Below are 12,246 nucleotides of genomic sequence, written 5' to 3'. Positions count from 1 at the left end.
CTGGTAATGTCATGTTGATTAACCCTCTGGGGCTGACACCGTCATATACGACGGCTGAGGCCAAGCTTTACTAAATTATAAATAACTTTTTTAATGATATGAGATAGAAACTTACTTTTTACTGAAAGGTTAACTCCGTGGACTTTCGAGCCAACATCCACCATCTTTATACTTCTCATAGAAGCTGTGTGATGACCTGAGCAATGTGAGTGTCCAATTGGAATTGGCTCACCGTCAGATGGTTTTCCAAAATCCAATCATAGGGCAGATTCACTTCACGTGACACACCAAAGATTTTTTTTAGGAGTGATGTGTTACTAGTTGGCCACTTTGAATAGCCCCCTGGCTGTATCAATGCACCCTGCACCATTACGCACAGCGAAAGTTAAAGTGAGCAGACGAAGCAGACGGAGAGCCTCTCATACAATCTCACATGCTCAAACAGTGTGTGAGTATCAGGATTGCTCGACTAGTTTTCCTGTGAATGTTACTGTATAAGCCTGTGGCAAGCTCTCTCGCTCCAGTGTAAAGCAGTGTTTACCATATCAATGGAGCGAGGGGGGAGAGGCTGCTCCTCAAATTGAATGAGCCTCGAAGTGTGAATGTTGCTTTCAGAGTAGGGGAGAACAAACACACAGTCAACTTCATAGTAGAAGTTTGTGATGTGACCTTTGTGTAATAGCAGACAGAAATTGCTTTGAGATGAATACAAACACAATGCATCGACCATTTTGTATATACTGTTCAAAAAGTGCATTTGTGTTTATTGTTTGAACCTTTTTGTTGTACAGTCTTTCACACAAGAGCGCAAATTACCTTTATAAAGTGTCAAAACCGTTGTTTATTATAGTTTGCTGTGTGTTTTGAATAAATGTGTGTGGAAAATTATTTTCTGCTTTACTTTTTTCTTTCTTATTTCTGATTGTAAACCTGTATTACACTTATAAAACACAACGATAGCATATATATTTTGAAAGTAAAGGTTGTCCGGCAAAAAAGACAGATAAAACTTGATTGTGGGAGAGTTGTTAACAGCAATAATAAAACATTTATGCCAGGCGAATGAACTGTCCAAAAAATGCTGTCGGACCCCAGAGGGTTAATGTCAAGTTGTCATACAACCCCAATTCCAATGAAGTTGGGACGTTGTGTAAAATGTTAATAAAAGCAGAATTCAATGATTTGCAAATCCTCTTCAACCTACATTAAATTAAATACACCACAAACACAACATATTTAATGTTCAAACTGATAAGCCTTATTGTTTTTGTGCAAATATTTGCTCATTTTGAAATGGATGCCTGCAACACATTTCAAAAAAGCTGGGACAGTGGAAAGGTTCCCAGTTCAAACCCCACCTATGCCACTGTGTTACATCACCTTTCCTTCGAAAAACAATCAATAAACATTTGGGAACTGAGTACACTAATTGTTGAAGCTTTGTAAGGGGAATTCTTTCCCATTCTTGCTTGATGTATGACTTCAGTTGTTCAACAGTCCGGGGTCTCCGTTGTCATATTTTGTGCTTCATAATGCGCCACACATTTTCAATGGGTGACAGGTCTGGACTGCAGGCAGGCCAGTCCGCACTCTTTTCCTACGAAGCCACGCTGTTGTAACACGTGCAGAATGTGGCTTGTTAATGTCTTGCTGAAATAAACAGGGACGTCCCTGAAAAAGACGTTGCTTGGATGGCAGCATGTGTTGCTCCAAAACCTGGATGTACCTTTCAGCATTGATGGTGCCATCACAGATGTCTAATTTGCCAATGCCATGTGCACTAACACACCCCCATACCATCAGAGATGCTGGCTTTTGAACTTTGCGCTGGTAACAATCTGGATGGTCCTTTTTTCTCTTTTGTCGGGAGGACACGACATCCATGATTTCCAAAAACAATTTGAAATGTGGACTCATCAGACCACAGCACACTTTTCCACTTTGCATGTGTCAATTTCAAATGAGCTCAGGCCCAGAGATGGCAGCTGCGTTTCTGGATGTTGTTGATGTATGGCTTTAACTTTGCATGGTAGAGTTTTAACTTGCACTTGTAGATGTAGCGACAGATTGTGTTAACTGAGAATGGTTTTCTGAAGTGTTCCTGAGCCCACACGGTAAGACCCTTTACACAATGATGCCAGTTTTTAATGCAGTGCCGCTTGAGGGCTCGAAGGTCATGGGCATTCAATGTTTGGATGATTTTTTCATGCAGTTGTTCACAAAGTGGTGATCCTCACCCCATCTTTGCTTGTGAAAGGCTGAGCCTTTTGGGGATGCGCCTTTCATACCTAAGCATGACACTCACCTGTTTCCAATTAGGCATTTTTTGAGCATTGATCAACTTTCCCAGTTGTTTGTTGCCCCGTCCCAACTTTTTTGAAATGTGTTGCAGGCATCCATTTCAAAATGAGCAAATATTTGCACAAAAACAACACAGTCTATCAGTTTGAACATTAAATATCTTGCCGTTGTGGTGTATTCAATTGAATATAGGTTGAAGAGGATTTTCATATCGTATTCTGTTATTATTTGCATTTTACACAACGTCCCAACTTCATTGGAATTGGGGTTGTAATAAGCGCATCCCAAACAAATTTAATGTCTGTGGGCTCACAGATCTGGCAACTTGCTTCCACTTGCTTTGGATTGTTTGGTGTTGTGATGCTATTCTGAACTTCACACGGTTGTATACGTTTCTTTTATTTCTGTTTAGCACTCTTCTGGTTATTAACCGTATCTACTCTGAATGTTATTTAACTACAGTGCTGTTGCTAGCAGTTAGCATTCGCTAGCTGTTAGCTTTTGGTGGCTAGGTTGACTCCTCTCCCCTTGTCATTACTCTTATAGCTGTTTCTTTTATACTTGTTTAATACTTCGGTTAGTTTTTCAGTTGAACTGCTGTGAATTTTAAGTAATTATTTTACTCCTGTGTAAATCTTGGGAGCGGCTAGCATTTTCGCTAGCGGTTAGCTTGCATTAGCTACTTTGGACACCCATTTTCATTTTCTCATTTCATTTTTTTATATACTTCTGTTAGTTAGTTAACTGTTTAGTGTAACGTTTGTGAATTTTAGCTTTGTACTTTACTCGTGTGTTAATCTTAGGAGTTTTTTTATTGCTCCTACATGCCTAATACTTCTGCTACTCTTTCAGTGTAACTGCTGTGAATTTTAATTCATTTATTTGTGTCTGTGTGAGCCTTAGGAGTGGTTAGCTTATCCATTATTGGTTAGCTCGTGCTTGCTTGGCTAGATTCTTGAATTTCCTAGTGCACAAAGTACACTACTTTACCTACTTTACACCCTCCATAAATTCTGCGTGATGTTGGAAGATAGGGTGGCTCTCTTAGAGAGCCATGTCCATAAGTTAGAGCGGCTTCTTAGCTCAGTGGAGTTAGATGTTACGGGCACTCCAGATGAGGCTAGTGCTGGGCCAGCTAGGGAGCCCATTAGCATTAGCCTAGAAACACCGGCTGTGGAGGACGGCTTTCGGACTGTGGCTAGGCGGAGGAAGCCCCGTAGGGCTTGGTGCCCGGTTGTGGCACCCCGATCACACTCGCCACTGTGAACTGTGAATCGGTTCTCCACCTTGGATTTGCCTGATGTGAATTCTCTGAGTCCACAAGTGACTTCCACTCCTGTCTCCAGGCCGAAACACTGGACTTTAGTGATAGGGGATTCTATCACCCACAAAGTGAGGTTACAGACGCCGGCAGATGTTTAATGTATTCCTGGGGCCAGAGCTCCCGACATTGCATCCCATCTTAGGGCGCTGACGCTGCAGAAGACAAAGGAACATGACATCAGATATAGTCACATTGTTATGGCGGTGTTATGACGGTGCCTGCTCCCAGACCACCAATAACCAGCAAAAATATATTTAAGCATAAAAATTCAAAAAGAAAAAATAATATAGCACCTTCAACTGCACCACAGACTAAAACAGTTAAATGTGGTCTATTAAACATTAGATCTCTCTCTTCTAAGTCCCTGTTAGTAAATGATATAATAATTGATCAACATATTGATTTATTCTGCCTTACAGAAACCTGGTTATAGCAGGATGAATATGTTAGTTTAAATGAGTCAACACCCCCGAGTCACACTAACTGCCAGAACACTCGTAGCACGGGCCGAGGGGGAGGATTAGCAGCAATCTTCCACTCCAGCTTATTAATTAATCAAAAACCCAGACAGAGCTTTAATTCATTTGAAAGCTTGACTCTTAGTCTTGTCCATCCAAATTGTAAGTCCCAAAAAACAGTTTTATTTGTTGTTATCTGTCGTCCACCTGGTCGTTACTGTGAGTTTCTCTGTGAATTTTCGGACCTTTTGTCTGACTTAGTGCTTAGCTCAGATAAGATAATTATAGTGGGTGATTTTAACATCCACACAGATGCTGAGAATGACAGTCTCAACACTGCATTTAATCTATTGTTAGTCTCGATTGGCTTTGCTCAAAATGTAAATGAGTCCACCCACCACTTTAATCATACCTTAGATCTTGTTCTGACTTATGGTGTGGAAATTGAAGACTTAACAGTATTCCCTGAAAACCCCCTTCTGTCTGATCATTTCTTAATAACATTTACATTTACTCTGATGGACTACCCAGCAGTGGGGAATAAGTTTCATTACAGTAGAAGTCTTTCAGAAAGCGCTGTAACTAGGTTTAAGGATATGATTCCTTCTTGATGTTCTCCAATGCCATATACCAACACAGGGCAGAGCAGCTACCTAAACTCTGTGAGTGAGATAGATTATCTCGTCAATAGTTTTATATCCTCATTGAGGACAACTTTGGATGCTGTAGCTCCTCTGAAAAAGAGAGCCTTAAATCAGAAGAACCTGACTCCGTGGTATAACTCACAAACTCGCAGCTTAAAGCAGATAACCCATAAGTTGGAGAGGAAATGGCGTCTCACTAATTTAGAAGATCTTCACTTAGCCTGGAAAAAGAGTCTGTTGCTCTATAAAAAAGCCCTCCGTAAAGCTAGGACATCTTACTACTCATCACTAATTGAAGAAAATAAGAACAACCCCAGGTTTCTTTTCAGCACTGTAGCCAGGCTGACAAAGAGTCAGAGCTCTATTGAGCCGAGTATTCCTTTAACTTTAACTAATAATGACTTCATGACTTTCTTTGCTAATAAAATTTTAACTATTAGACAAAAAATTACTCATAACCATCCCAAAGACATATCGTTCTGTTTGGCTGCTTTCAGTGATGCCGGTATTTGGTTAGACTCTTTCTCTCCAATTGTTCTGTCTGAGTTATTTTCATTAGTTACTTCCTCCAAACATCAACATGTCTATTAGACCCCATTCCTACCAGGCTGCTCAAGGAAGCCCTACCATTAATTAATGCTTCGATCTTAAATATGATCAATCTATCTTTATTAGTTGGCTATGTACCACATGCTTTTAAAGTGGCAGTAATTAAACCATTACTTAAAAAGCCATCACTTGACCCAGCTATCTTAGCTAATTATAGGCCAATCTCCAACCTTCCTTTTCTCTCAAAAATTCTTGAAAGGGTGGTTGTAAAACAGCTAACTGATCATCTGCAGAGGAATGGTCTATTTGAAGAGTTTCAGTCAGGTTTCAGAATTCATCATAGTACAGAAACAGCATTAGTGAAGGTTACAAATGATCTTCTTATGGCCTCAGACAGTGGAGTCATCTCTGTGCTTGTCCTGTTAGACCTCAGTGCTGCTTTTGATACTGTTGACCATAAAATTTTATTACAGAGATTAGACCATGCCGTAGGTATTAAAGGCACTGCGCTTCGGTGGTTTGAATCATATTTATCTAATAGATTACAATTTTATTCACTTTATACATGCTTCCCTTAGGCAGTATTATTAGACAGCATTGCTTAAATTTTCATTGTTACGCAGATGATACCCAGCTTTATCTACTGTGAGAAATCTTGGGGTCATTTTTGATCAGGATATGTCATTCAATGCGCATATTAAACAAATATGTAGGACTGCTTTTTTGCATTTGCGCAATATCTCTACAATTAGAAAGGTCTTGTCTCAGAGTGATGCTGAAAAACAAATTCATGCATTTATTTCCTCTAGGCTGGACTACTGTAATTCATTATTATCAGGTTGTCCTAAAGGTTCCCTGAAAAGCCTTCAGTTAATTCAAAATGCTGCAGCTAGAGTACTGACGGGGACTAGAAGGAGAGAGCATATTTCACCCATATTGGCCTCTCTTCATTGACTTCCTGTTAATTCTAAAATAGAATTTAAAATTCTTCTTCTTACTTATAAGGTTTTGAATAATCAGGTCCCATCTTATCTTAGGGACCTCATTGAACCATATCACCCCAATAGAGCGCTTCGCTCTCAGACTGCAGGCTTACTTGTAGTTCCTAGGGTTTTTAAGAGTAGAATGGGAGGCAGAGCCTTCAGCTTTCATGCTCCTCTCCTCTGGAACCAGCTCCCAATTCGGATTAGGGAGACAGAAACCCTCTCTATTTTTAAGATTAGGCTTAAAACTTTCCTTTTTGCTAAAGCTTATAGTTAGGGCTGGATCAGGTGACCCTGAACCATCCCTTAGTTATGCTGCTATAGACTTAGACTGCTGGGGGGTTCCCATGATGCACTGAGTGTTTCTTTCTCTTTTTGCTCTGTATGCACCACTCTGCATTTAATCATTAGTGATTGATCTCTGCTCCCCTCTACAGCATGTTTTTCCTGGTTCTCTCCCTCAGCCCCAACCAGTCCCAGCAGAAGACTGACCGTCCCTGAGCCTGGTTCTGCTGGCGGTTTCTTCCTGTTAAAAGGGAGTTTTTCCTTCCCACTGTCGCCAAGTGCTTGCTCACAGGGGGTCGTTTTGACCGTTGGGGTTTTTCCGTAATTATAGTATGGCTTTGCCTTACAATATAAAGTGCCTTGGGGCAACTGTTTGTTGTGATTTGGCGCTGTATAAATAAAATTGATTTGATTTGACTGTTTACATCGGCACCAATGATATCAGGATGAAGCACTCAGAGGTTACAAAAATGGACATAGAGAGGACTTGTGACCTTGCCAGAAAGATGTGTCGGCATCGATTAATAGTCTCTGGTCCCCTCCCCTCCTGGGGTACTGATGAGGCATTTAGCAGGCTGTTCATTAAATAGGTGGCTGGTGCAGTTTTGTAAACAGCAAGGCTTTAGCTTTATTGATAACTGGCCTTCGTTCTGGGGCCGCTGTGGCTTGCTGATGCTGGACGGCCTCCACCCTACTGGGGAAGGCACCGCCATCTTGTCTGCGAACATAGATAGAGCTCTCTAGGGAGGGTAACATTAGGAATCTACAGCAAGCCACGGAGCAGGTGATTAGAGACCCTGCAAGGCTTATGACAAATGTGGGTGTGGAATCCATTAGCTTAGCGGGGAAATTAGTGCAGAAAATCCACTATGGTGATAGTGCAGTTTATCTGCCAGGGAGGGAAATTCAACAAGTTGAGACTGTGGCCTGCTTCCATAGACGTGTCCATAAAAATCATAGAGGGATATGCTTTCCAAACTTAATACCCATTACTATACTGGATGATGTTGAACTTGAGGATGGCCCAGTGGTTGTTCCAGCAATAGCAACGATTTCATGTCTGCTACCTACAACGTGCGTGGGATGTCTCAAACCTCAACCTACTTCTAGGCATCTTATATATGCTACTCTGGAACCACCCATAAACCCAAACAGTTCAACTGTCAACCCCACTGAGGTCCTTAGACTGGGTCTCATTAACATAAGATCACTGTCCTCAAAATCATGTTGGGAAAGTGTAGTGACACGGACCCACAACAGGGGGCGTAAATGAACGGACAATGAAAGAGTCCGGTGAACACTTTACTGTTGTGAATGAGCACAACCACAATACAGAGGAATACTGAATTTTGCAAATAGTCAATCCACAAAGGTGACGTGTGGGCAGGCTCGAGGATAGAAGACGTCTGTCCTGAGAAGAACCGGAACCACACGATTTCCTCCGCCACCGAACCTGGAGAATACTGGAGCCGCCAAGTCCCGAGTCCCCAGGTGGCCACCGTCTCCGAATGTCGGATCTGGTACTGCTGGCGAGGAGCAGAAACAACAAGATGTGGGTGTGTGTACACCCAGTAACAACAATGGTGGAGATTCCACCTCCACCTCAAACACAGTACAATAACGTGCAGCGCCTGATAACCTATCCCAATTTGGCGTGAGGAGCGAAGTCCGTCATCTTCCTCACGATCCCCAAATCCCAGCCTCCAGCTGCAGAGATTAATCAGGAATGCCTGCAAAGAATCTAGTCAATTGTGGGTTTGGCACCAGAAAACGGCTGAGAGCATATACATTTAGTCACGCCCCTCGTGATGCGAAGCAAGGCGGGGGTGTTGGTCTTATTTATAAATCTAAGTTTAGCTTATTAGCTGTTGGGGTCACAAATATAACTCATTTGAGCATCTGATTCTCCGCTCTGCTCAGGATATTACGCATTGCCAAGGTCAGAAGAATAAAAATCAGCAGTATTACTTTGTCACTGTATATAGGCCTCCTGGCCCATATTCTGAATTCTTAGATGAATTTGGTGCGTTCATCTCTAACTTGTCAACTAGTGCAGATAACATTCTGATCATTGGTGACTTTAACGTTCATATAAATAAGCCTTCTGATCCCCTTTACAAATCATTTATGGAAATTGTAGATGCATTAGGATTTCGGCAATGCATTCGGGATTCACCGCACATTAATGGAAATACCTTGGATCTGGTTCTCACACGTGGTATTGCTGTGTTAAAACCACGCTTCCCCAAATCACAGTCACCTTGGTTTAATGATTACCTGCCTGACCTCAAGCATAAAGCAAGAGGTCTAGAACGGAAATGGCGTCGTTCAAAATTAAAAGTATTCTACCTTGCGTGGCATGATGCTATGTTAGACTATAAGCATGCATTATTGGCTACAAAGTGGACCTACTACTCTGATTTGATCAACAAAAACAAGCATAATTCAAAGTTCTTGTTCAACACGGTGGCAACACTTATTCAAGGACAGCCACCTGTAGTCCGCTCTCCTTTTACAGCATAAGATTTCCTGTATTACTTTGAGATGAAAATAGAAGACATTAGGTTAAACATTTCCCAGCATGCCTTAACCCAGCCACTGCACTCTGCAATTGAGGTGGGCACCACTACTGAGGTATTACCTAGATTTACAAAATTTGATAATATCTCACTAGGCATGCTGACGAAACTCGTCACATCAACAAAAAGCACAACCTGTTTATTTGATCCTGTACCAACAAAACTGTTTCAGGACCTATGGCCCACTCTTGGGCTGACTGTGCTGGAAATGATTAATCTTTCTTTAACGTCTGGATCTGTTCCTAAATGTTTCAAATCTGCTGTGATTAAACCATTACTTAAGAAACCTAACCTTGACCCTAGTGTATTGAAAAACTATCGGCCAATATGAAATCTATCATTTTGCTCTAAAATTCTGGAAAAAGTGGTGTCACGGCAGCTCGTGGACTATCTTACTGAGAATAATCTCTTTGAGCCACTGCAGTCTGCTTTTAGAAAATATCATTCCACAGAGACAGCTCTCATTAAAGTGGTGAATGATCTTCTGCTTACAATGGATTCAGACACCACTACGGTTCTGTTGCTGTTAGATCTCAGTGCTGCATTTGATATAGTGGATCATCATATTCTACTTGATAGGCTGGAAAATCATTTTGGAATTACTGGGAGTGTCCATGCATGGCTGACGTCATACTTCAGTCGTTCTCACTGTGTTTTGAACAGTAACACTACCTCTAACCTTACTGACATGAAATTTGGGGTTCCACAGGGGTCTGTCTTAGGCCCCCTGCTTTTCTACCTTTATATAGCACCCCTTGGGCACATATTGCAGCATTTTGGGATTACCTTTCACTGCAGTGCAGATGATACTCAGTTATACATGCCGATAACTGCTGGTAATCTCGTTCACATAAAATCCTTAGAAGATTGCCTTGCAGCAGTGAGAAGTTGGATGTCTAGAAACCTCCTTCTTTTAAACTCTGATAAGACTGAAATGATGGTTCTTGGTCCAATGAGACAGCGGCATCAATTTGACCAGTTAACGCTCAGCCAAGTCTCGTGTGTCATACATCCCACTGACAAAGTGAGGAATCTTGGGATAATTTTTGATCTTTCATTGTACTTTGACCTCCACATTAGAAATATTACTAGGACTGCTTTCTTTCACCTGCAAAATATAGCGAAGATTCATCCCATCCTGTCTATGGCTGATGCCGAGACCCTGATCCATGCATTTATCTCTTCTAGATTGGACTACTGCAATGTTCTATTTTCTGGTTTACCGCAGTCTAGCATTAGGGCTCTCCAATTTGTTTAAAATGCTGCAGCCAGACTTTTGACATGAAGCAGAAAGTTCGACCACATTACACCCATTTTGGCGTCTCTTCACTGGCTTCCTGTCCTAGTGAGATCAGATTTAAGGTTCTGCTACTAACCTATAAAATTATTCATGGACTGGCATCTCCCTACCCAGCTGACCTAATTAAACCTTACGCACCGGCCTGGGCCTTACGTTCTCAGGGTGCAGGACTACTTTGTGTCCCTAGGGTGAATAAGAAGTCTGTGGGTCACAGAGCTTTCTCTTATCATGCCCCTGTTTTGTGGAATGGTCTCCCTGCTGTTGTGTGGGCCGCTGAAGAGGAGGTAGTGCTGGCCCACCACCACCAGAGGGCGCCCTGTCTGGAGTGCGGGCTCCAGGCACCAGAGGGCGCTGCCGCCTCACAGGAGCAGCCGGGGTGACAGCTGTCACTTATCGCCTACGACAGCCGTCACCAATCATCTGATCAGCAGTGGTATATCAGCAAGACGACATCTCCACCTCTTTGCCGAGATATCGCTCTACCTAGGAGGTACAGTACTCAGCCGACTGTGTTGTCTTTTTGACATTAACACTTTGTTACTTTTGTGCGTTAAATAGCAGACATTCTTCCGACGAGAGGTGGAGGTGGTTTTCCCGCCATACGGGTTGCTGGGTGCAAACGCACCCACATTTAACTGTTTTTGTTCCTCGCCAGCAGTACCAGATCCGACACGCGGAGGCAGTGGCCACCTGGGAGTTCGGGACTTGGCGGCTCCAGTATTCCTGGGGTTCGGTGGCAGAGGAAATCGTGTGGTTCCGGTTCTGCTTTGGACAGACGTCTCTTATCTTCGAGCCTGCCCACATGACACATTTTGTGAATTGACTTCTTTGTCTATTGTTGTAATCTGTTGTGTTTGTTGTGTTTATTCACAACAGTAAAGTGTTGTTATTTGACTTCCTCCATTGTCCGTTCATTTGCGCCCCCTGTTGTGGGTCCGTGTTCCTACACTTTCCCAACAGGATATCTCAGCCAGCGTCATGGACTCCGAGGGGCGTCACCCGGCTGTTGAACGACCAATGGGAGAGCAGGGAGCGCAGGCGTCTGCAGGAGACGTGATTGGTGAGCTGCAGCACATTCTCACCGCCTTTACGGCTCGGTTGGATCAAATGACTGAGCAAAACATCCTCCTGAACCGCAGGGTGGAGGCTCTCTCCGCACAGATGGCGGCGAGCGCTCAGGGCGCTGCTGCAGCTCGTCCTCCTGCCGACCCTGTGCAGGATATAAACGTTCCAGTGGTGGTTCAACAACCCCTCCCACCATCCCCTGAAGCATACATAAGCCCTCCTGAGCCGTACAGAGGTTGTGTGGAGACGTGCGCGGATTTTCTTATGCAGTGTTCGCTCGTCTTCGCACAACGTCCCGTCATGTATGCGTCAGATGCTAGTAAAATAGCTTATGTGATTGCTCTGCTTCGGGGTAAAGCACGCGCCTGGGCTACGGCGCTCTGGGAACAGAACTCACGGTTGTTATCAGCATACACTGGGTTTGTGGGGGAGTTCAGAACAGTGTTTGATCACCCTAACAGAGGAGAGACCGCTTCAACCGTGCTGCTGTCAATGAGACAGGGACGCGAGAGCGCAGCCGCTTATGCAGTCAACTTCCGCATCGCGGCTGCGAGGTCCGGCTGGAATAACGTTGCGCTCCGCGCCGCCTTCATAAACGGACTGTCGTTGGTTCTGAAGGAGCAGCTGGTAGCTAAGGAGGAACCGCGGGATTTAGATGGGCTTATCGATCTCGTTATACGGTTAGACAATCGGTTGGAGGAACGCCGTCGGGAGCGAGGCGAAGGACGTGACCGGATACGAGCCGGCCCTCTCCCTTC

Source organism: Thalassophryne amazonica, chromosome 1 (genome assembly GCF_902500255.1).
Source record: "Thalassophryne amazonica chromosome 1, fThaAma1.1, whole genome shotgun sequence".
NCBI lineage: Eukaryota > Metazoa > Chordata > Actinopteri > Batrachoidiformes > Batrachoididae > Thalassophryne > Thalassophryne amazonica.
This window is presented reverse-complemented; position numbering follows the sequence as displayed.